Source organism: Sinohyriopsis cumingii, chromosome 14 (genome assembly GCF_028554795.1).
Source record: "Sinohyriopsis cumingii isolate HCF-2022 chromosome 14, ASM2855479v2, whole genome shotgun sequence".
NCBI lineage: Eukaryota > Metazoa > Mollusca > Bivalvia > Unionida > Unionidae > Sinohyriopsis > Sinohyriopsis cumingii.
Window position 1 is genome coordinate 121,746,960 of NC_142974.1, and position 23,358 is coordinate 121,770,317.

The 23,358-nt window shown below is 33.2% G+C and overlaps 2 protein-coding genes across 3 annotated transcripts in view; both read left to right on the plus strand.

Annotated features, from left to right (window-relative positions):
• Positions 1–5,485, plus strand: part of LOC149784731 (uncharacterized) — a 127,463-nt gene extending 121,978 nt beyond the window's left edge. For both annotated transcript variants that reach the window (XM_089932757.1, XM_089932758.1), the window contains exon 20: positions 1,532–5,485. The gene's annotated coding sequence lies outside the window, so the exon portion shown is untranslated. The remainder of the gene's footprint in view (positions 1–1,531) is intronic.
• LOC149784730 (uncharacterized) overlaps positions 1–23,358 on the plus strand; it is a 384,805-nt gene that overhangs the window by 336,900 nt on the left and 24,547 nt on the right. The gene's annotated exons all lie outside the window — the stretch shown is intronic.

The following is a 23,358-nucleotide window of genomic DNA, read 5'->3' on the forward strand; positions in this document are numbered from 1 at the left end:
ATCCACAGATATTACTGAGGTGATCCTGCTTCTGAATGTCTGAACTTTTCAATACTATGAACTATATTTCTGACCAGATGTTGATTATACATGTTCATTGTTCTCGTATCATCAAGATGTTCAACACATTTGATTGTGAGCAAAATCGACTCATATTTAAGTAACAATCTTGTGTTTGATTGGCTATTCATGTTGCCTTTCTGGAGACTATATTTTGATTGGTTTTTGTCTAGAAATTGATTCACAACCTGTATATAATTGACCCGGCTGGGTTTTAAGATAAAACTTTGATCTTGCCAGGTCAGGTCCTTTTGTCTCTGTCCCCTGACAGCAATACAATAAAGAAACAAACAAAATGTTTTATATTTGTCAAAAATGGGAGTAAAGAGGATTTTGGATAATTGACAACATGGGAATGGGGAAAACTGACGTGGCTGGGTACAAGGCAAGGTCCCAGTTTGGTAATAAGTTTATATTACCATGGTCTTTGAGTAACAAGTGACTTCTGTGCATATTAATATGCTGAATCTGTATCCGATTGGCTTTGTATTTCTTAGATCTGAATATGATATATTTTCATTCACATTTTATAAAATTTTTAAAGAGACGTGTATTATTTGTTTTGTCATACTACAGTAAAATAGATAAAACTGACATACAAATCTTGGGCGATAGCTTAAATTAGTCTGTATTTATACAATAGTACACAAGTCTGCAAAGTAAAATAGTCCACTATTAAGTTCAGGTCAGTGATATTAGATCCACTTTTTCACATAGAATAGTAGGTTTTAAAACCAATTAGCACACACGAAGTGTATTTAGACATATCTTATAGTCAGCATTGTCTGGTATCCTAACATCATCACTAGAATACCATTGTCCAAAACAATTATATCATACCAACATAATGCTATTTTTATTTGCTATCCTAGTATATTCCTAATTTCACCACAAAAAAATCATTGTCTTAAACTTCCATATTCCATTCCTAAACATGGTGTGGAGAATTTCAAGCTCAGTATGACTTTAAATGTTTTTATATATATAGTATCCACTAATGGTTTTTCGCTACAGTTAATACATGATTTTTTATGCACATTCTTTATGGCTGTTTACATAAAGCTCCATAATCTTACTTCTTGTACATAATCATGTATATGAATTAAAATGTCATAATTTCTTATTTTTAAAATCTGGATTGGCATCAATGTATTAGGCTTGCATCACTGTGCTCTTATTTCTATAAAATGTAACATTAATTCAAAATAAAGTTGCAATGTACGAAATGCATGCAATAAATATAATGCAACTTCTAGTCTGAGAACAGTAATTACCATTTCTTCCTGTGTTAGCAGTGCACATACATACACACACACACCCAGTTGCAATACATTTTGTTTGATCATAGTATAATTTGAAAATTACCTAAAATTTTAGTCTTTGATTTGATATTTACCTGTATCATGTATTAAAATATGTCCATCCATGAAAACATGTTTAAATATAATTTTAAAATATTTTCTCATTTTAGCTGTCTCAATTCATCGGTCTCATGCCAGTCATAGCAGGCAGTACCTTTCCAGTCCCAACACATGTTCCCACTAAAACCCTAGTATCTAGTTCCACACCAGATGCAAGTGCTGGCTCCATGTGATCTCCAGAAGATATCATTACTCTAACCATAACATCTGGCAACATGCTAGGTTTAACAGATGATTCCATCTCATCAACAACTGATGATGTCATGAAGGCCCCAGTATCTTGTTACACACCATCCACAGATGATGGTTCCACACCAACCTCAACATCCAATACTACACTATATACAAATACTAGTTCCACGCTGGCATATCGTCAGTTTCCAAGGCAGAGATGAAATGAATGAAATATGTTATCATGCAAGATCAATTATTCTGAATACAAGTGATTGCCAAGAGATTTTGAATGACATCTACACTACACTGATGGATTTTGGAATGAAATTTGAGTACCCTGGCTATTTGGAATGAAAAGCCAAAGAAATTCAAAGCATGCAGTTCCTTGATACACTAAAAACTCATTCCAGACAAAATGAAAATGTGACGGACTATACAAGCATTGACTTAAAGTCTTGCTTACGAATCATCAGTACTATATGATGACAGTGAATTATAACATTTGTATTGTATAGCAAAGCTGAAACAACAAGTTTAAAAAAATTGTAGATGGTGTCAGGAAGATGGGATAAACTGTACATACATATGATGTCACAAAAATCATCAATAATGTAACATTATTATAGTAATCCAACCCACACTCAACATTTAATTGGATAATTTTGCCAACCTTGTTTGCATATATTGTTATTATTTCTTAATAATGTAAATATAACTTTGTACAACCGACATTAGTACCTTATCAGCAACACTGCGACATGCAGTAAGTTGAAATACAATTTCATGACTATGGAATTACTCAGACATAGTATCCTGAGCACATACAAGACATGATGTGTCTTTCAGATTTAATTGTCAGCCCACAGATACAGACACTGCCACATGCACTCTGGACCAGTATCAGAACAATTTACATTCTAAGGAAGAGGAAATGATACTCTCAAAGGAAATACCAACACAGATGATTACGATATTATACTTTGAGATTATCGATAGTACACATTTATGTGTAAAACAATATTACAGAAACATTGAAATGACATCAACACGACATTGGTGTCTCTAAGTAAACATTGCGGGAACTCAGATTTGACAATGAAATATTAAGAGTGACTCAAGACATTAACAGTTCAAGGTACATATTTCATTGATGCACTATAAACACATCCCAGAAGGATGGAAACTCGTGAAAGTCTTTTTCAGGCTTTGATTAAAGCATCAGATGACATTGACTCGTACACATTTTTAGAGAGTATTAATGCAGAATCAATCATTATGGAAAAGCTACAGACAATTTCATGAAAGCAGTATATGGTGTACACATATGTGACTGAACTCTATCAGTGTGGCATTCTTATAGTAAATTAGCCTAGCACATCAATTTGAGGATTTTGCAGACTTTGATTACAGGCATTTTATATGTTGTAAATAATATATATATATAATGTTGTGCAGTCTTCATTAGTATCTCTGAATGGCGAAACACATAAATGCAATAAGTTTTCATACATTGGTTTGATTGTGACTTTACATCTACAGCCATAATTGTCATCTGCAAGGACCTGACATCATGTATGTCATAATGATGACTTCAGAATTTAATTATCAGCCATGGATAATTAGTTCAGATGTCATAAATAATTAGGACTCTCAACATAATATGCAGCTCAAGGATCCTTGAATAGATTTAATGATAATCAAATTTGGCATATAGCTAATTACTTTGCTTATATGTTTACCATTCATAGTGTTCAGTGGTGTTTTGTTTTCCTCTTGAATAAGCGTTTCATGTGTTATTTCACATTTCCTTTCAATGTGTTCAATATTGTTTTGTTTTCCTCTTTAATAAGCGTTTCATGTGTTATTTCACATTTCCATTCAAAGTGTTCAGTGGTGTTTTGGTTTACTCTTGCATAAGGTATTAATTTGTCATTTCACTCTTCTGCCAGAATTGAAAAGCCTGGAATTTGATAACATTCAAAAATCGTTATATCAAAAGAATATCTCTTATCAAAATCACAGCCTTATAATAGCACCATGGGTGACAGCACATAAAATCACAACACTAAATAATTAGAATTAGGGTTTATGTCATTATTTCAGACATGTTTGATAATGAGCAAGATTAATGTATAATAATGATGTGACTGTCTGGTCTTGCTACTACTCTGGAAACCATAATGTTCTGATCCACTGTTGATGAAATCTATTATATGGGCTTGTATCATCCTGATATTGGACAAGTTTGATAATAAAAAAGATTCATGCATACTAATGACATGATTTCACATACAACTGACTGAAGCCATCATTTTCTGATCCCATTTTTTATCAAACTTAGAATATCTGCTGGTATCACCCTGATATCAGACAAGTCTGATAATGAGCAAGAATCGTGCACATTAATGAGGTGTTATTGCATATTACTATAAGATTTTTTATAAGCCTAGAAGACATAACTTTCAAGTCTGATCTTGATCAAACTGATAACATGGGCTTATATAATGATGATCTTGGACACGTCTGATAATAAACAAGACCCTCACACATTAAAGAGTTGATATTGAATCTGATTTACGGTATTTGTCATTCTCTAGGGTAAAGTTCTCATCTAGTTTTGGATTAACTGGGAATACTGACTTCTATCAACAAGGTCTTGCATGAGTTCAATAATAAATGAGATCCGTTATAATAATGATGTTGTGCATCTGATAAATACTTGTGTGATACATTTGATCAGGTTATGTTTAATAGTCTTATAGTATCAAGATAATTTTGGTAATGAAAGGAGGTTATCAATTATTGTATTTCCAGAGCTTGTCAAAATTCTGTTACATTTGCCAATGATTGCCACAATTCTGTATTGCATTGCCAGGGTGTGTCTTAATTCTGTATTGTATTGCCATTGCTGTCACTATTCTGTACTGGAATTCCAGAGCTTGTCACAATTTTGTATTGCATTGGAAACTGCTATAGAGTTTGCTAAGACTTGTTCGATATATCATCAGGAGTACAACTTAGATATGATATATTGATATAATGATCTTGCAGCTAATTGATTGAGTATGCTACTTATGTAGAGACTGTATCCTCAATATTTTGGATCAATTTAATAGTGAGTTAGAGGTAATAAAGAAATTAACATATTAATGTTTCTGCAACTAGAGATGACCGCTTTTAAAGATGTTGATTTCAAGAGATCTCTAAGATAGTGGAGTGTAAGTTAAACATAATGTAGAATAGTACTGGGTGTTGTTATTAGCTTTCATTCTTTGCTATCAAACACAAGTACATGTGGTCACAGCAGTCTTTCATCTGCATCTGCAGGAAATACAGTGTCATACACTTTGTTGGTATTCATCATCATTCCCATGCTCGGATTTGTTCTAGAAGAGATTTTCCTTGCACGAGGAAATTGCATTATTTGTTCTGGTTTGAGGTTAACATCGCAATGTCTTCCAAGTTCAAGTGAGACATAGACGTGCTAATAAGATGTTTTCAGACCATTCATGCTGTGCAAAACAAAGGTAGCTGAGGTGAGTTAAATGGAGCCATCATTTAATGGCATAACACACTTTATAAAACTCATTGACAACCATGTATATCAGTAATTTGAAAACAGGAAATACAACCAGAATGTAAACGTACATAAAAGAGCACCACCTACTTTCCAAAGATAGAAATACTATCAAGTTCCAATGTGTATCGATATGTATCGTATCGTAGGCTGTGTATTGTGAATCATATCGTTACGCAGCATAGGTGTATCGTTCACCCCTAGCAGTGACCACATCTTTCAATAAGCATGTCAATAAACTCTTATAAACTACTATGATTTCTTTTTGTTACTAGCTTGCCTGTGCATATTTTTTGATTTCCCCAAAAATGAACTAAATAAAGGTAAAAAAAGACTTTATAATTCACAGGCAGGTTTGCGTTTACCACGGAACCGGACTGTAATATAATATATAGTACCTAGTGCACATCGTGCTGAACGTGACCCACAACCTTGTTTATTCAACCCCAAAAATTAGATGCATAGTTTTTGTTATTAATTGTTTCTACCAAATTGACCGCTCCGGTGGCCTAGTAGCTAGGGCGTCTGCCTCAGATGCAGGAGGTCACGGGTTCGATCCCCGGCCGAGTCATACCAATGACATACACAACTGGTACTAACAGCTGCCTTGCTTGGCACTCAGCATTGAGTGGTTAGTGTTAGGACTGGTCGGCCTGGTGTCAGGATAATGTGACTGGGTGGGACATCATGCTACATGCATGCGGCATGATGCCTCAGTGCTAGACATCACTATGAACTGCCACACTACAGACATATGCAGCGATATGACTGAACAATTGTTAAAGCTATGTTAAAAATCCAAATCACACACACTCTACCAAATTGAATTTCTTCCTGATCACATGATTCTAGACGTACATAGATATTTCAGTTACGCTGATCAACGCTCTCATGAGTTACTTTTTTCAATCATACATGCAATCCTACAAATTGAGGTAACTTATATGAAAACGTACACACGTTTAATTGTACAAGGTACGTAACCAGTATATATTCACATACCTGTTACATGTTTGTGAGAGAATAATAATAATAAAGTCTAAAATCTGATTAATAGATTGACTAACGGCTAATACATACAGTATTACAATACTTTTTGGAGCATTATTTCTGAGACATTATTATTGTATTGGAGATATTATTTAAGTTTAATGCAGTGGTGTCTATAATTTAAATTCAAACTAAGAACTTCATTAAGCACGAGTTGAAGTCTTCATTGTATATGCGGTGATGCCATTATGTAAATATGCTCACTAGCCTATATGCAAGCAATTAACCAAATCTTATTGTTGTTCATTGTTTTTATACTGGGTTAGGTATGTATAATTTCAAGGCAAAATAAAAACATGTTCTGGTGCACTGATGTCAAATTCTAAAGAAATAATGCATAAACAAACAATAATTAAGTAGAGATTTAAGAGAAAAGTACTTTTATAACCACATGCGAATGCTTAATTCTTGTCATTGTCCGATCAAATTATGCAAATATTGGAATTATATGCAGACATAAAATTAAATAAATTAAATAAATTAATTGGCGTTTAAAACAAATTATATTGACTTATACATTACCATGTAATAATCATACATGCCAAACCAAGAGAGATGCACGCGTAGTGTTTGCTAATAAAAGCTTGCTAAATAAATGCATTTATTGATTACAGAGTACATCTTGTGATATCGTCACGAACTTGTGGCTTGGCTTTTGAGTGGGTCATGCACTTTTATCTGTTTTGTTGAGGGGTTTGGCTTATGTGCAAATAAGCTAATACGCGAGTATATAATGTAATTAACACAGTGACTTGAGAGACATTGACTGGGATACTAAAAGGAGATACAGCTTGTCGTCCACGCTGTGGAGCTGATAACTCAATGTGAGCAAGCATTTTGCAAGTGTTAGAAGTTAAAAACACAATTCTATTGGGGGGATGACAGAGGTTGAATTTTGTATAAAGGGGCTTGGTCGTGAGATGCAGATATTTGTGGTATCTGAAAATAGTGTAAACCCAGTGACACTCCTTTGTTTACTTTAATAATTACAACCATTTACTTTTAATAACCAAGTGACACCCGTGTGTCGACTGTATCAGTGTAATAGACATGTACCTTTTACATTTGTTGAATATGCCAGGTATCAAACGGAGAAAGAGGGTCTTTTAAGAATGGCAGTCTGCCTCAAGTATTTGTTACAAAAATGGAATGGACTTGTAAGACCTGGATGACTAATTCCTGAATATGAAAAAAGGCACAGTGAGCTGCATTTAATTACCAATGACAAATAGGAAAAGTTGTACAATATCATATGCATTTGCATTACACAGGAAATATTTTTTAATTAAACACATACAAAATACTGTTAAAATTACAATGCGTTATATTGATTATGAGGATTTTATTGTTAAAAAGTAATGTATTTCTTATGTCTTTTTAAATTTTATCTATAGATTTCCTGCTGCTGATGAAATGTCAATGGCTATGGGTTTTATCTTTCTGTGTATTTAGCGATGCAATATTTCATAAGTCCTGGTAATTATACAGCCTCTCATTAGCTATAATTGAAAGATGTGCTTTCTGCCAAAACAAGTTATTATATGGTTATACTATGCAACTTTTCTATCCTGAATTTTAACCAGTGAAAGTCTACATATTTTAATTGGCATAGTTGTACCATCAGTGTTTTTCCCCCAAGCAACAGTTCTGAAATTGTAAATTATTTTTCTTTCATATTATTTAAGAATATTTGGACTTTTACACCTATAATTAAACGTGAATGTGGCAGAAAGAACAAGCCACAAGTATGCCATTTTTGAATTAATGAAGCTTTAATGACATAGCTGCTTCCAAGCAAGACCGTTTGTAGCAGTGCCCCTTAAAGTTAAGTTCAGGTAAGGAAATACATCTGCCATCTCAAGCATCATCTGAGTTGAGTTGGATTTTGCTTCAGATAAAGCAAGTAGCTTGACTAATGAGACATATGAAAAATGAGTTTAAAAAATGCAGATTGTGCAGAAAAAGATTGCACTGGGGTGCAAAGGGTGAGTAAATGGACATACTCCTTTATTTCTCTCTAGTTAGAACACAACTGTTACTGTCTATTCTTAGTTTAATATTTATCACAGTACATTTGTTTAATTTCTACAGCATTACTGAATAATACATTCAGCACAATATTAATTTTAATTCTTTTTAAATTTCTTTGTTTACGTTTCTTCTGAGAGTAAATGTGCAGAATCCCAACTTTGCAGTAATTTTAATTGTATTATTCAGATTGAATAAACATAACGCTAGATAGCATTGCCAGTTAATCAATTGATTTGATATAATAATAGGTTTACTTACATTCGTAATTCGTAACAAACAAGATGGCTGCCATGTATATATGGTCTTAACACAGCTCCACTCAACTTGATGAACTTGGTGTAAAAACTGGTGTTAAATATGCTAATACCTGTAGCCATCATTTATACTGTGGATTTATGACAATATTAAGTTAGTGTAAGTGAAATGTTATGTGCACATGTTCATGTATTCAAGTAAATTTGGAAACCTGTTCAAAACAAAGGATTTTTGGCTATCCAAGATGGCTACCGAAGTGGATATACTTGAAATTGAACTACACCTACCATATCTGAACTTCAGTTGATACCAACTCAAACACATTATGCAAGTTTCATTCAAAAGTTTATGGATATGTGCTAGTCATAAATAAGGATCTGATATACTTTTGCTATCACTGCTATGAACAAGCTGAAAATATCAAAATCATGGAAACATATTTAAATACCAGCCTTGTAGGTTCCTTACTCAACACACTCAGCTCAGCCTTTTCTGCATCATTCTCTGGCTTTAGTATGTCTGATATACCTGAAGATCAGAGCCACACAGATAATCCCATGCAGGAAAGTCTTGTTCAGAATAAAAATGAAAACAATGGTGCAGATGATGATTTGGAGTTATCCATTATGGCTGGCAATCCAGAATTCTTGAGGGTCAAACATAATAAATACAGTATCACTGTGAATATAGATCCACAAAAGTTTGAGTTTGTAAAACAGATGTTGGATTCAGAACCTTGCATGACTTCATGCAGTTCAAGTGTACAAAATGGTATTATCTACAGAACACAAGAGAAAAACACTGTGACAGCTACATTGTATAAAACAACATGTGTCTTACATATACAGGGGCTGAACAGTCTCACATGGTTAGATCATATTATCTGTAAATGTAGACAGGATGAGAATACCCATGCTAAAGGCATTTATATGCTGACATCTACACCAGTAACTAGATGTAGTACCAAACATGAAACAGTTCCTAAAGTCTTTGACCTAAATGACTCAGGCAATAAAATTAACACTCCTCCAGAGTGTCAGGCAATTACATGCTCCATAAATCATGACCACAGCAGTGATGACTTAAGCCTTAATGATTTCTTCATGTGTGTACATCAAAAAATAATTAGGAAATTGGAGACCCAAATCGAAGAATTAAAACTACAGTTACATGCTATTAAATCAGCACAGGGAAAGGTTAATGAGCAAGTAACTTCATGTGAAACAGCAATTCAGACAGACTCCCAAATATCAACAGTATCAGATGCTCAGACACAGACAATCCCAGTACCAGCCAAAAGAAAATGTAAAATGACCATGCAAATAAAAACTGATGCCCAAAGTAATCCTGCATTGCAGACAACAGTATCCCCCTCTCAGTCATGTGACACACCTGCAACAGCAATAAGTGTACATGTATGGCCCGCAGTTCAAACAAGTCTGTTACCTTCACCAACAACTGCATTTCCCAGTGCTCAGACAAATGTGTCAGAATCAACACAAGTAGTTCACACAACTGAAACACCAATTTCAGCACCCCTTCCTCCAAGATATGTGTCTGAAATACAATCCAGAGTCCAACACACGACATCACAAGCCAGAAAAGATAGGACTCTAATAATTGGCTCCTCAATTTTGAAAAGTATAATACCAAGGAGACTTTTTAAAACAGATGTACAGACTTTAAGAGGTGCAAAAATCAACAACATCACTGACAGAATAATGAACAGTGACCTAACCAAATACAAACAAATTATTATTTTAGTAGGTGGAAATGATGCCTGTGAGGGAAGGTCACTAAATCAACTCAAAACAGATTTTGAAAGTTTATTGTATGCTGCTAGGTATTGCAGCCCAAATACATGTAAATTAATGATATCGGGACTACCTCCTCGTGTGGACACCAAGGCCAAAGAAATAAATGATCTGATAATTGACTTATGTGAAGATTTCAACCTACAGTACATTCCACAATACAAATCTTTCTTTATTCAGAATCAGGATGTCAACCTTAGTCTCTACCACAGAGACAAAATTCATCTAAGCAGAAAAGGAACCTCTCAGCTACTGAGAAATATTAACATGTATGCCCCTATTTTCAAGCACGTTAATGAAGAGTGTTGTCTCAACTGTGGAGAAACTGGGCACATGACACAGGTATGCCATCATGGCAAAAAGATCGAGTGCTTGAGGGGCCATAAATATGGGCACAAACAAAGACTTTGTCCATCAATGTATACATATTAGGAAGCTGGCAAAGAGGAGAATGCCAACGCTTCATTTACAAAAAAAACTAAATGTACCCAATGGGACTCTTGACTCTAACTATTCAATGGACACTATTGTAGATGCAAATGTAAATGGATTTTCAGGGTTTGTATGTGACTTTGAAGATGCTAATATATATATGAACATTTAAATATAGAAATAGGATGTCAGAATGATAAAAGTAGTATGGAGACAATCTCAGTGAGTACCCCATTGCATGATGACATACATGTAATTGATATGAAACTAAATACAAAAGGTTTTAACATAGGTCACTTAAATGTGCAAGGTATAGTGGGAAAGATAGACCAGATTAAGTTAATGTTGTCTTCCAAAGAAAATAATATACATGTTTTAGGACTCGCTGAAACCAAATTAAATGCTAACCTCAATGATGATCTATTTCACTGTCAAGGCTACAATAAACCATTTCGTAGGGACAGAGAGACAGCGGGGGTGGGTGGGTGGGTCTTGTTGTATACTTTAGGGAAGATGTAAATGTAAAAAGGTGACTTGACTTGGAGTCACATGAAATTGAGAGTATCTGGGTGGAAATTTTTCAAAATAATGCAAAATCTTTCCTAGCTGGTTTCATTTATAGACCACCTTCCTCCAAAACATTTTGGTATGATAACTTTTTGAAACAAATAGAAAATGTTCTAGCACAGGAGAAAGAAACATATATACTCGGAGATATAAATAAGGACCTTCTCAATACTCATATAAGGAACAACTGGATGGAATTTATTGAATCATTAGGCCTAGACCAGCTCGTAAATGAGCCTACAAGGGTAACAGAAAAATCAAGCACTCTTATTGATCACATTTATACTAACCTACCAGACTATGTGGCTTGTGTTAATGTACCGAATGTTGGTCTTAGTGACCACTATCCTACATTTTTTACAAGAAAGGTTAAATGCAAGAACAATAAGAAAAATACACATAAAACGATCACTTACAGATCGTTCAAAACTTTTAATGAAGAACAATTTCTCAATGACCTATATAAAGTTCCATGGAGTATGATCCAAAACTTGGATGACATAGATGAAGCCATGAGGGTGTGGACTGATTTATTTATGGATGTAGTATCTAAGCATGCACCACTGAAAGTACATCGAGTAAAGACTGATATTCAACCTAATTGGCTTACTGCTGAAATCCTAGAGGCTATGAAAACACGAGACAAATTCAAGGCTATGGAAAACCATGCACAATATAATGTATGCAGAAATAAAATAGCAAGTATGATCAAAAAAGCTAAAAAAACTTATTATCAATCATTGCTTGAAAACAAAAAGAGCAACACAAACTCCATTTGGAAAGTCTTCAATGAACTCACTGGAGGAACGCACAAAAAACAGACAAATCAAATTCACTCACTTCTGGTAAATGACACCATAGTCACTGATGAAACTGACATTGCAAATGTTTTCAATGATTTTTTCATCAACATTACCACAAAGTTAAAAGAGCCAGTGATATAAAACAACTTTAATGAACTGAAAAAGTTCTGCAGCAGTAAAATCTCAAAGGAGGTATGTTTCTCTATCCCACCAGTGTCAAAATCTTTGTTAAAAATGTCTCAGTGAACTTGATACCAAGAAAGCTACAGGACTTGATCAGATTGGTCCACGACTCATTAAATCTTCTGCCTTTGCTATTGTAGATAGCATAACATTCATAATTAATTTAAGTATTGCAACCTCATCTGTCCCCAAAATATGGAAAACTGCAAAAGTAACTCCTATTCACAAATCTGGTTCTAAGGATGATGCTGATAACTACCGACCAATTTCAATACTACCAAACTTGTCAAAATTGATTGAAAAACATGTCCATGACTCATTCATATCATATTTAACCAAACACTTGCTGTTACACCCTAATTAATCAGGCTTTAGACAGAACAATTCCTGTGAGACTGCCTTGATCTCCCTAACTGATAAATGGCTTCAAGCACTTGACCAAGGTAGAATAATAGGAACTGTATTTGTAAATTTCAGGAAAGCTTTTGACATGGTGGATCATGAAATCCTTTTGAAGAAACTGAAAATCTACCATTGTGATGAAAGAACAATCGGATGGTTTACTTCGTACTTAAATGAGAGAACACAACATGTTTACATAAATAATGTTCTGTCTGAACCTGAAACAATTAGATATGGAGTGGCACAAGGCTCAATTCTAGGTCCACTACTATTCATTTTGTTTATTAATGACCAACCACTTTTACAAAGAGACTCAATATCATCTACAGATCTCTATGCAGATGACACAACATTGTCAGACATCCAAAACACAAAGCATGAGCTCGAAATTTCTTTACAGAATGCACTAAACAAACTGGAAAACTGGTGGACATGTAATGGCATGGTGGTAAATACTGGTAAAACTAAAATATTACTTATCTCAACCCGGCAAAGAAGGACAAATCTTGATAGTGATGAACTATGTCTGACATGGAAGGATACAAATCTGCAAATAGTCTGTCATGATAGGCTGCTTGGTGTTCTGGTAAATAATAACCTATCCTGGACTGAACATATCAAACATACCAGTAAAAAAAGTCAATTCAAGTTTATGGCTTCTCAGTAGGATAAGACATTTTCTCCCTGAAATGCACAGAAAACTATTTTATAACAGTTACATACAACCCTATTTGGACTACTGTAGTGCAGTATGGGGTAATTCAAATGATAAAAACATAGCAAAGCTGGCACATCTTCAAAAAAGAGCATTTGGGCTAATATCAATCCAGAAAGAAAGCAAGGAAAGTTTAGCTGGTAGGTTAAAAATATTACCTATTAAAGACCGAATCTGTTTGAGAAAAGCCAAATTAATGTACAGGATATCTCAGAATAGTGCTCCTGAATATTTACAATCACTATTCCAGTATAGGCTACCTGGTAATACTCCCCACCTGCGATCCATGTCTACCAAACAGTATAAAATTCCCAAACCAAATAAGGAGTTATTTAAAAAAAGTTTCCAATACTCTGGAACTCTGCTCTGGAATAGTATTCCAGTTGAGATTAGAAATGCCCACTCTATTTCCTTCTTCCAAACCCAATATATCCAGTGGCTTCAGAGATGCAGCTTAAATAAATGAATTCCTTTGTATGAGGGCCTCAAGGTAGATTAGTTTTTAACTAATTGTGTTACCCTCTTTAAATAAGGTCATTATTATTATTATTATTATTATTATTACTTAGCTTTTAAAGAAATGACGTCAAATATAGCTCTAATAGCTCTCTAGCTCATGTTCAGAACTGTTACCTCAGAGTTCAAAACTGTTACACATTTTAATAGTACATTTAATGTTACGGACGAAACTAAAAAGTTACATTGTTATAATAGCATTCAAATGTATAGAAGAAACTTAAAAAATATAAGTTTTTATATAGTACATGTATTTGTTTTGCAATGTTTTCGAAATCATGATATATTTTAGAAAATATGCACTAGAAATCATATAAATTCGCATATTTGACTGGTGCGGCTGATGTGTTATAGTCATAGTTTTGCTCCATTTAATATGCACATCAAAAATTACAAAAGCAATAATGTTATGTAACATAAATAAAACATAAGAAACATTGAAACTTTGAAGAATCAACGTTTTATCTCATGGTAGAATATAGATCTGTATGTGTGTTTCTTTCCTATTTTGTCAACTAATTTGTTTTTAAAAGGCATAACATTCTGTATCATTTTCTAGTGTTAAATCTTATATTTTCCTCAACACATTAAATCTTATTTAATTTAAAGAAGTGACAACTGAATGGAATTTCACAGTAAAAGAGCTCAATGAAGCATGGCGATCAATTGAAGTCTATCTTTTAGAAGAGCTTTATCCAGAAACTCTTTTGACTTTCTTTGAGAAGATAAGTTTTTTGTCTGTGGAAGATTGTGATGACATTTGCAGATTGAAAAGAAGGCAAGTTGTAAAAGAGCTCCTGCAGAGGATCAAACCAAAGCTTCCTGATGCATTTTCACATTTTCTTCATGCTCTGGATGAAACTAAACAAGATGTAGTAGTTCAAGAGTTGAGGAAGCGAATTGAAGGGACCCGTGGCCCATGGACTACGACTCATGATGAAGAATCTAATGGTATGAATATATACATTTGATGATAAATTATTAACTTGGTAGATTGCACAGTCTTAAAGTTTGAATTTAAACCTAATAATTACATTTGTTTATTGGCTTTGTCATTTTGGGGCCTTTTTGTTCTTTGATAATGTCAGTACAACCAGTTCCTAGCAACTCTTCTTGATGTCGTATATTCTATTTCTCTATGTTATTATATGTCCAATTATTTCAACAGATTTAAAAATAAAACATAGTTATTTAAACTTTTGTTCTGTCAACGTCACTTACTATTTGCAAAGTATTTCCCAAACCGTATTTGTAGCTTCTCAGAAATACAGACAAAACGGTTATTTTTCATTATAGAGTCTAAAGTTGGCAATATAGACAAAGATGCATCTTTTCACAATATAGCATCTGACGTTGGCGATATAGACAGAGCTGTTATTGTTGTGTTATGACAACCACAGTTGGCACGTTGAGAAATTAGAATAGTTATCATATGTTAATGTAACATCAGGTCAGTTGTCTTTGGCAGACAGTGAGTGATGTCATCACATATGTTTGTTGAAACTTGTGGTACTTTGTTGGTGAGAACCATCAAGCAATAATGCTCTTGAATTGTTATACTCGGGCTCCTACAATATATCTGTGAAAGCCAAGAACCATCAATCCATATTTGTCAATACTTAGGATACTATACAAATTCAAAACTAAACCATGCCTATGGCCGAGTCGTCTAATGCACTTGTCTTGACTGATGATTGCTATCTCACCTGTCTCAGAGCTGGTTCGGGTCTCAAACTTGGCCAGTGTTAGTATGTGAGAAACCATTACCTTGGGTTGGTGGTTATTACTGGGCTTTTGGTGTTTCATGCTCAAACACTTATACTGGCAGTCATGTATAGCCTGAATATATATATATATATATATATATATATATATATATATATATATATATATATATATATATATATATATATATATATATATATATATATATATATATATATATATATATATATATGTGTGTGTGTGTGTGTGTGTGTGTGTGTGTGTGCATTTTACATAGCCCCTGAATCATTCAGTCAGAATTTTGAAATAGAAGGATGTTTCAATCTAAAATATGCCAAGCATCTTTTGATAATTTAAGAGAATCAGACAAGTTTAATTGCCCATAAAGCTTTTCACATAAATAAAGTTTCAGCTTTATTTTGGGGTTGCTATTTGGAAACAAAATAATTTAAGGTTTATATAAAAATGATTTAGGGTGGAATATATTCATTCCTTTATGATATGCAGGTTAGCTTGCTTCCTTGTTATTCGCCCTATAGTTATCTATTACAAAAACAATGGAGTGAGAATGCGCTGCACAACAAGGTGCATTTGATTTCCTCACAGAAAGCTTGTATTTGCACTATATCCAAAATATGTGATGCAGTTTGGGCTTCAGAATCAAACGTGTCCCGCAACATTACATTTATTATTTGCATGAACAAAGTAGCAAAACTATAGATATATCACTCAAATACCTTTGATGGATAAAAATATTTCTAAACTATATAGATATTACTCAAATACCTTTGATGGATATATTTCTAAACTATATAGATATTATTCAAATACCTTGGATGGATATATTTCTAAACTATATAGATAATGCTCAAATACCTTTGATGGATATATTTCAGCTGTGGTGTCCAGTATAGTCTACTATAAAATGAAGCTGGAACTATTGAAGGATGGATGCATAATGCATGAGTCAGAGTCGGAAACTAGAGCTTATTTGGACAATGGCCGCATACTATTTGACTATAACATGAGATCATATTGTCTGACAGTTGAAACTGGAAGCATCGTCGTATCTCTTAGGCCACTGAGCAACCTTACAAAAGAGGGATTACTATTTTTCATTGAGCACGATGGAATTGGAAACTTTGTATCAGATCTTTTGAAGAGAAAGAGTGTATTCACATCTCTTCCTGATGGTGAAATGTCCATACATATACAAGTTTATTGTTACGAGAAAGACTCACAGCCTAAAGGTAATGTGAAAGCTAAAATTATGTTTGTCTTTAGTTTTGATCATTTCACATTGACAGGCATCCACGGAAACTTTTCTCCTAGATCTGTAGGAAATATTTCAAGCATAAAAAAATTATCAGGCAAAATAGAAACAATACTAAACAGCACATAGTAGGTATGACTTTGGTATTTAGCTCATTATTACTTTAACACATTTAATATGTTAATCATCATTGGAGAATCAATATTAAACTATTCATTCTGGATCTTTGTCATAAAGAGTATTCGTGGTCTTTGCCAAAAAGAGTTTTAATACGGCTTTGAAGTTTTTGAGTAGCCGTGGTGAACTGTTGGTTTTATTGCTGTTATTAAGCATCTTTTACCTAATCACATTAAAAATGTTACTTCCTACGATTCTTTTCTTAATGAAGTTGTCAGTTGCCTTTTGACTCCTGTTAACACAAGATCGTTTCTTAGCAAATATTTGAATATTTTAAATTTTATTTGTGCCTTTACATTTAGGTGCAGATGGACAATACAGAGGTTATACACAAATGGAGCTGCAAGAAAGTTTTACAGTAACAGAAAATCCTCAAATGATCAAAAGGAATCTGAATCTTCAGTATGATACCTTGGTTGAAGAAATTGATCCATTGCTTTTCGAGCAAACGTTTACTAACAGAGGGATTTTGGACAGGAGTTTTTTCGAAAAACTCAATGGCATTAAAAGAAGAGAAAGGGCAGCTCACTTCCTGAAAACAGTTACGGATATAGGCAGTACAGCACTTGCAGTTTTTGTTGATGCTTTGAGAAACAATAAACTTGATTACCTTGCTAATGATCTTTGTACTGTCCGGGAAAGTTCATCGCAAATTAGAGATAAAGGTGATAAGAGTTTTAAACTATAAAATGTGCTTTAGAATACAAAGAAGAGGTTATTAAAGAAAGAAAAATATCATAGTGGGTCAATCGCCTATTCCTTGTCTTATGTGCTACTTTAATTTAAGATACATATATTGGTGGTTCCATTTTCCACGTAAACTGGATTTGGCACCTTCAGATACATTAAGAATTGTTAAGGCATCTGGAAAATTGTTTTATAACATCTACAGCTCAAAGGACATGGTTAAATCAATGGAAACATGTGGAATAGTTATCAGAGGGCAGATTTTAATTTTAGTATTAAGTTTAAGACCTTTAAGAGCTAAAGATTTAAACATAGATGACCAGTCAATACATTTGGCATCAGAGTCAGAGTTTGTACCTATCACATACTCATCTCATTTTGTATTGAAAATCTGCTGAACCTTCATTGATTAAATTCAGTAAAAGACAAATACAAAATAAAACAACGGTTTATAATCCATGTTGAATGTAATGTAAAAGATTGAGGTTTCTGAGTTAATCACAAAACATATCTGTTCGCAAAAGAACATCAAACTGAATTAAGTAAAAATTAAGTTTTTACTTTGTTGTTTACTATAGGTCAGATGGATGATAGCTTGATTGAAGTTGTACAAGTGGATTCAAACACCATCGATCATAAGTCAGAGCTTTGGTCAGGCCTGTTCACAGCTACAGTCAAAAAGAATGAGGATGGTAATGTGAACCTTTATATTCCTTACTGTACAACAAAACTAATTTCTCCAGAACTTAGACATACAAGGATATAGGAAAGGTACTCTAAAGGACGTGTATCCACTTTATAAACATTTTCAAATTTAATTGGTAATTTTTGTTAACGACCTCCCATTATATTTATTTTTTCTAATTAAGGAGTGATTTTTTAACATAAAATTCAATGAAGTATGAAATGAAACAACATTGTGTAAACACTATGATCCTCTTCAATATCATACAAAGTTTGCACAGCATTTGTTTCGATTCATACTTTGTTGAAGTTAAAAAAGAAACAGTCAATCCTAACAATTAAATACAATAGCAAAAGCAGTGAAATAAACATAGTTTAATAGCATTCCTTGATTTAATCATATTTTGAACTTCATTCATAAGGTACAATACAACAGAATGGTGAAGATTCATTATATATATATATATATATATATATATATATATATATATATATATATATATATATATATATATATTTGTTTATATATATATCCAATCAAAGAAAAATGTTGTTTTCTAAACAAGAACCAATTTTCAGCTGAAGACGTGGCCACCACGTAAGGTACAAAATCAAAATCTATATTTGCAAAATAGAAATCATCGCCCACAAAGCTAACTGTTTCATTGTTTTGGGAAAAAACAATTGTTTTCTTCATTGTCATCAATTTTATGCTCTGTCTACAAATCACAGTGGATAATGAAATTTCACACTTTACTGTCATGTTTTCACATCAAGTTATTTATGCAGACGATGCTTATTTATATATTCTGAATGTATTTCATTTGCAACATTAGCAATATATCACATTTATTTTTTAAAAGGTCATGTATTTGGTTCATAAATAAATCTTTAGTAAGAATTATGCATGCTTTATATGCATGCTTATATGCACATTTTAAATACTTGTTCAGTGTTTTACATAGCTCATTTGGTTAAAGCTTTGTGCTCCTAACGCAAAGGTTTAGGTTCGAACCCGCTTGTGACCTCAAAATACTTTTCTCTTTCTTTTCCTTTTTTGTTTTTTGTTTTGCTTTCTTATTCTGCGAAACAAATTTCCATGTTGTAATGGTATGCATATTTTATATCATGCATTAATACACACACACTGATGAATTTCTTACAGTACCATCAGGTCTGTCAAAAGATATATAAGTAGATGATGTTTATTTAAAATGCACATTACTTATAGCATTAGCAAAGATACAACAGGTCCATCATTTTAATTATGATTAAAATCTTCCATATGAAGTCATAGTTTGAGTGATGCTATATTCTAAATATAGTCATTGAGTATTATGTACTTGTCCAGCAGCCTATTGGTTAGAGGGTCTGCCACGGATTCATGAAGTCACAGGTTTACACCCCAGCCAAACCATACTAAAGACTTGTAAAAATGGTACTAGAAGTTGCCTCGCTTAATGTTCAGCATCAAGAGGTTAGAGTTAGGACGTGTCAGCTTGGTGTCAGACTGAATTGACTGGGTGGAACATGATGGTACATGTCTGGCATAATGCCCCAGTACTTGACATCACTATTAGTTGTTACACTGCATCATCATTGCAATATGACTGTAAAATTGGTAAATTTACGTTAAAAATCCAGAACACACACTCGTTGAATATTGTACAGAAAAGTATTCAGGTTAGCGTGGCTTTAAAAACGGGTTCATGCAGGTAAGAACCCAAAAGATGGAAAAGAACCTTGCCAATCAATAATGACGAACGACAAAATTAATTATTTACAGGTAAATTTAATTTTCGTTCTAGTAAATTGATGTGTTTTCGAAGATTGATTCCTCTTCCATTATATGCAAGCTATTATAGTTTAGGAGATATATTAAAGATGATACAAAATAACCATTGGTCTTAGTACCAAAAAAATGGGTCTGTATTCATCAATTTCACTTTGTACATTAATTCCATTTGTTATCACAAAACTGAAATCAAACTATTTCAGTATCCTTGATCTATGTGACTATAATGAATTTACCTTGCCATCCAGGCACCTTATTTGGCAAGGATAGATATTACATCCATGTTGATCAAACTATCAATGTAGACATATAAGTAACATCAATCATATTTTTAGCGCTAAAATGAATACATAATGTTTTAATCAGGATATTTGCTGACTGAAATATGATTCAAATATTTCTCAATGTTAATGAAATCGTCAGACCCTTCTTCTCTTTCTCCATTTTGTTATTTATTGACTCACACCAGACTGTATTGACAAAATCGTCAAAATCTGACATTGTTGGGGTGTTGAGTAAACCTTTGTAGGACTCATATGAAGCATCATCTGAATGTAGTTGTTATTTTTCTATGACAATCTGTTACAAAAGTGTTTTATCACTGCTCCTCCTAAACTACGTTAAGTATTGACGTGAAATGCACATATTTATCCCATGGTCCAGTTGAACCAAAATCACAATGTTGCTGATCTGTCAGCTTGTGAAGTCTCGTCACTTCACTCGTCGCTTGTGAAGTCTCGTCACATCAGTTCTTTGAAAACCTTCAGTATCTACTCCTTCTAAACGTAAAGTCGAATTGGGATTTTTATCCAAAGACTACATATAATGTCTTTTCAGTCCTGAATAATAAAAATGCTGATTAAATGTCTGGTATAGCCACAACAGCAATAATCTTGAAAATCTTGCAATCGTTATCTTGCCTCATGAAAATAAAATCATATAGACAAGAGGTTATCTCCAGAAGACTTGATGTAAACCAATCACTTCTCACATCTATGAATATTTAATTGCTTGACATAGACATCAAGAACAGCAAGATCATACACTTTCCTAAGATAAATTAGTATGGATCTAACTAATTTACTCTGATCTGAGGCAGTCGCTCATCTGTCTATGACAGTGACTATCTTACGGAATTGGTTGTCTTCAAACCAAAGGTCCAATAGGAAAGATGAATTTTATTTATTTATATGTCTGTGTACCCTTGTAAGCTATTATAAAAATGTAGAATATTTATGTTGATCGTAGAATGTAGAATATTAATGTTGGAAAAGTTCAGTTGCTCAGGTTTTAAATGTACCATATTTACATCAAATATTTCACAAATACTCAAGACCAATTGAGCACAGAACAGGAAATCAATCTGCATTAATCAGTTTTTACAAATACTTTTATTTGAATTATTCACTTTGTCTACTATGGAATGGTTGTGAGTTATAATTTGATAATCAAGCCAACAATTTGGATGAAGCACAATCTGAGGCTATGATTTTGGTACATGTTTTGACCTTTTATGGTGAAACACATACATGTTACTATGGTACCATGATATTATTCGTGTTGGCATACGTTTTTGTGATAATTTAGACCGAAGAGCACATACTTTAATTTACCTGATCTGTTCCAATTCTGATTAGCTGCACCTGCTACCACTTTCTTTGCTGTTTTATTTTGATGTTAGAGGCTAACAGTGAGTCCAAGACCAAAAGTTGGTTCTTTCTATGTTATCATTCCCTATCTAATTAGTATAAGACCATAGTTACGCAACAGTATGATTAATGCCCTGGTCAGCTGTAATGGTTTAGTTTTTGGTGTGATTTTCAAGGATAAAAAATACAAATTTCTGTTAAGAATCCTGGCCAGGTAACCTGTCATATTCCTGTCATATTACATCCTTGGTGCTTGTTTCATATTCCGAAAATGTAGATTGCAGGTATAAATCCTGCCAAGGGATGCTGTATACATACATACATACAGACGTCCGTACGTACATCAGTACATACACACATACATACATACAAACATACAAACATACATACATTCAAACATACATACATACATACATCTGTAGTCTTAATCTAATTAACAGAAAAGAGCAAAGACCAGCAAGTTTTGCAACATTCAACAAATAATCTGTTTCCCTTGACTACAAAATGAAAATTTTAAAATATTCACAACATTACAGTATTATGTTAAGTCCAAAATAGTCAAAAATCTATATCACAGTCCTAATCAGTAAATAAAATTCCACTGGTGCGACAAATAAGTTCCATTGATAAATGTGCTGATGTGCCAGTGGTCTTGAATGAGCTAATGAGCCATAAGTCTGGAAAGTGGTGATGTGTCAACAGTCATTTGATATATCACACTAATATAATACAAAATATTTTTGAATTAATTTACTTCAATTAATAATTTAGTCCAAGAATATTACTGAGTACTATTTAATTATTGTGAATAGTAATTCCATTGATTACTAATTGAAAATAAATAAATCCAAGCTAAAAACTGAACACAACAATAAGACTAATTCTCCATCGGATGCTAAAACAAAACTGAGTAAAATTGTCCAGTAAACAACATGACAATAAAAATCTAAGACACAATATTAGAGCTGGTTTATATGTTACCTCCTTTGTAAATCATGAAAATCATAAATCATTATTAGTTCTCACTTGGAAAACAGAATTTCCAAGTGAGAAACCAATGTCCTTGACTCCAAATATGTTTGTGTTGATTAATAATGATCTGAATATTTAATCCACAATAAAAACAGAAATACCGTTTACAAAATAATTGTCACTTTATAACACAATTAATGTCATTTTCTACTGATGTCTAGTGTAAATTACAGATATGCATAAAATAATCATGGATAAAAAAATTAAACAAAAATTACAAAAAAATTAATAATACTCCCTTCATACGAAAAATATACCATAAGCTTTCTGTTAACATTAGTCAGATATGCATGTGATCAAATATTCAATACGATGAAGTGTTAAGAATGAGACAAT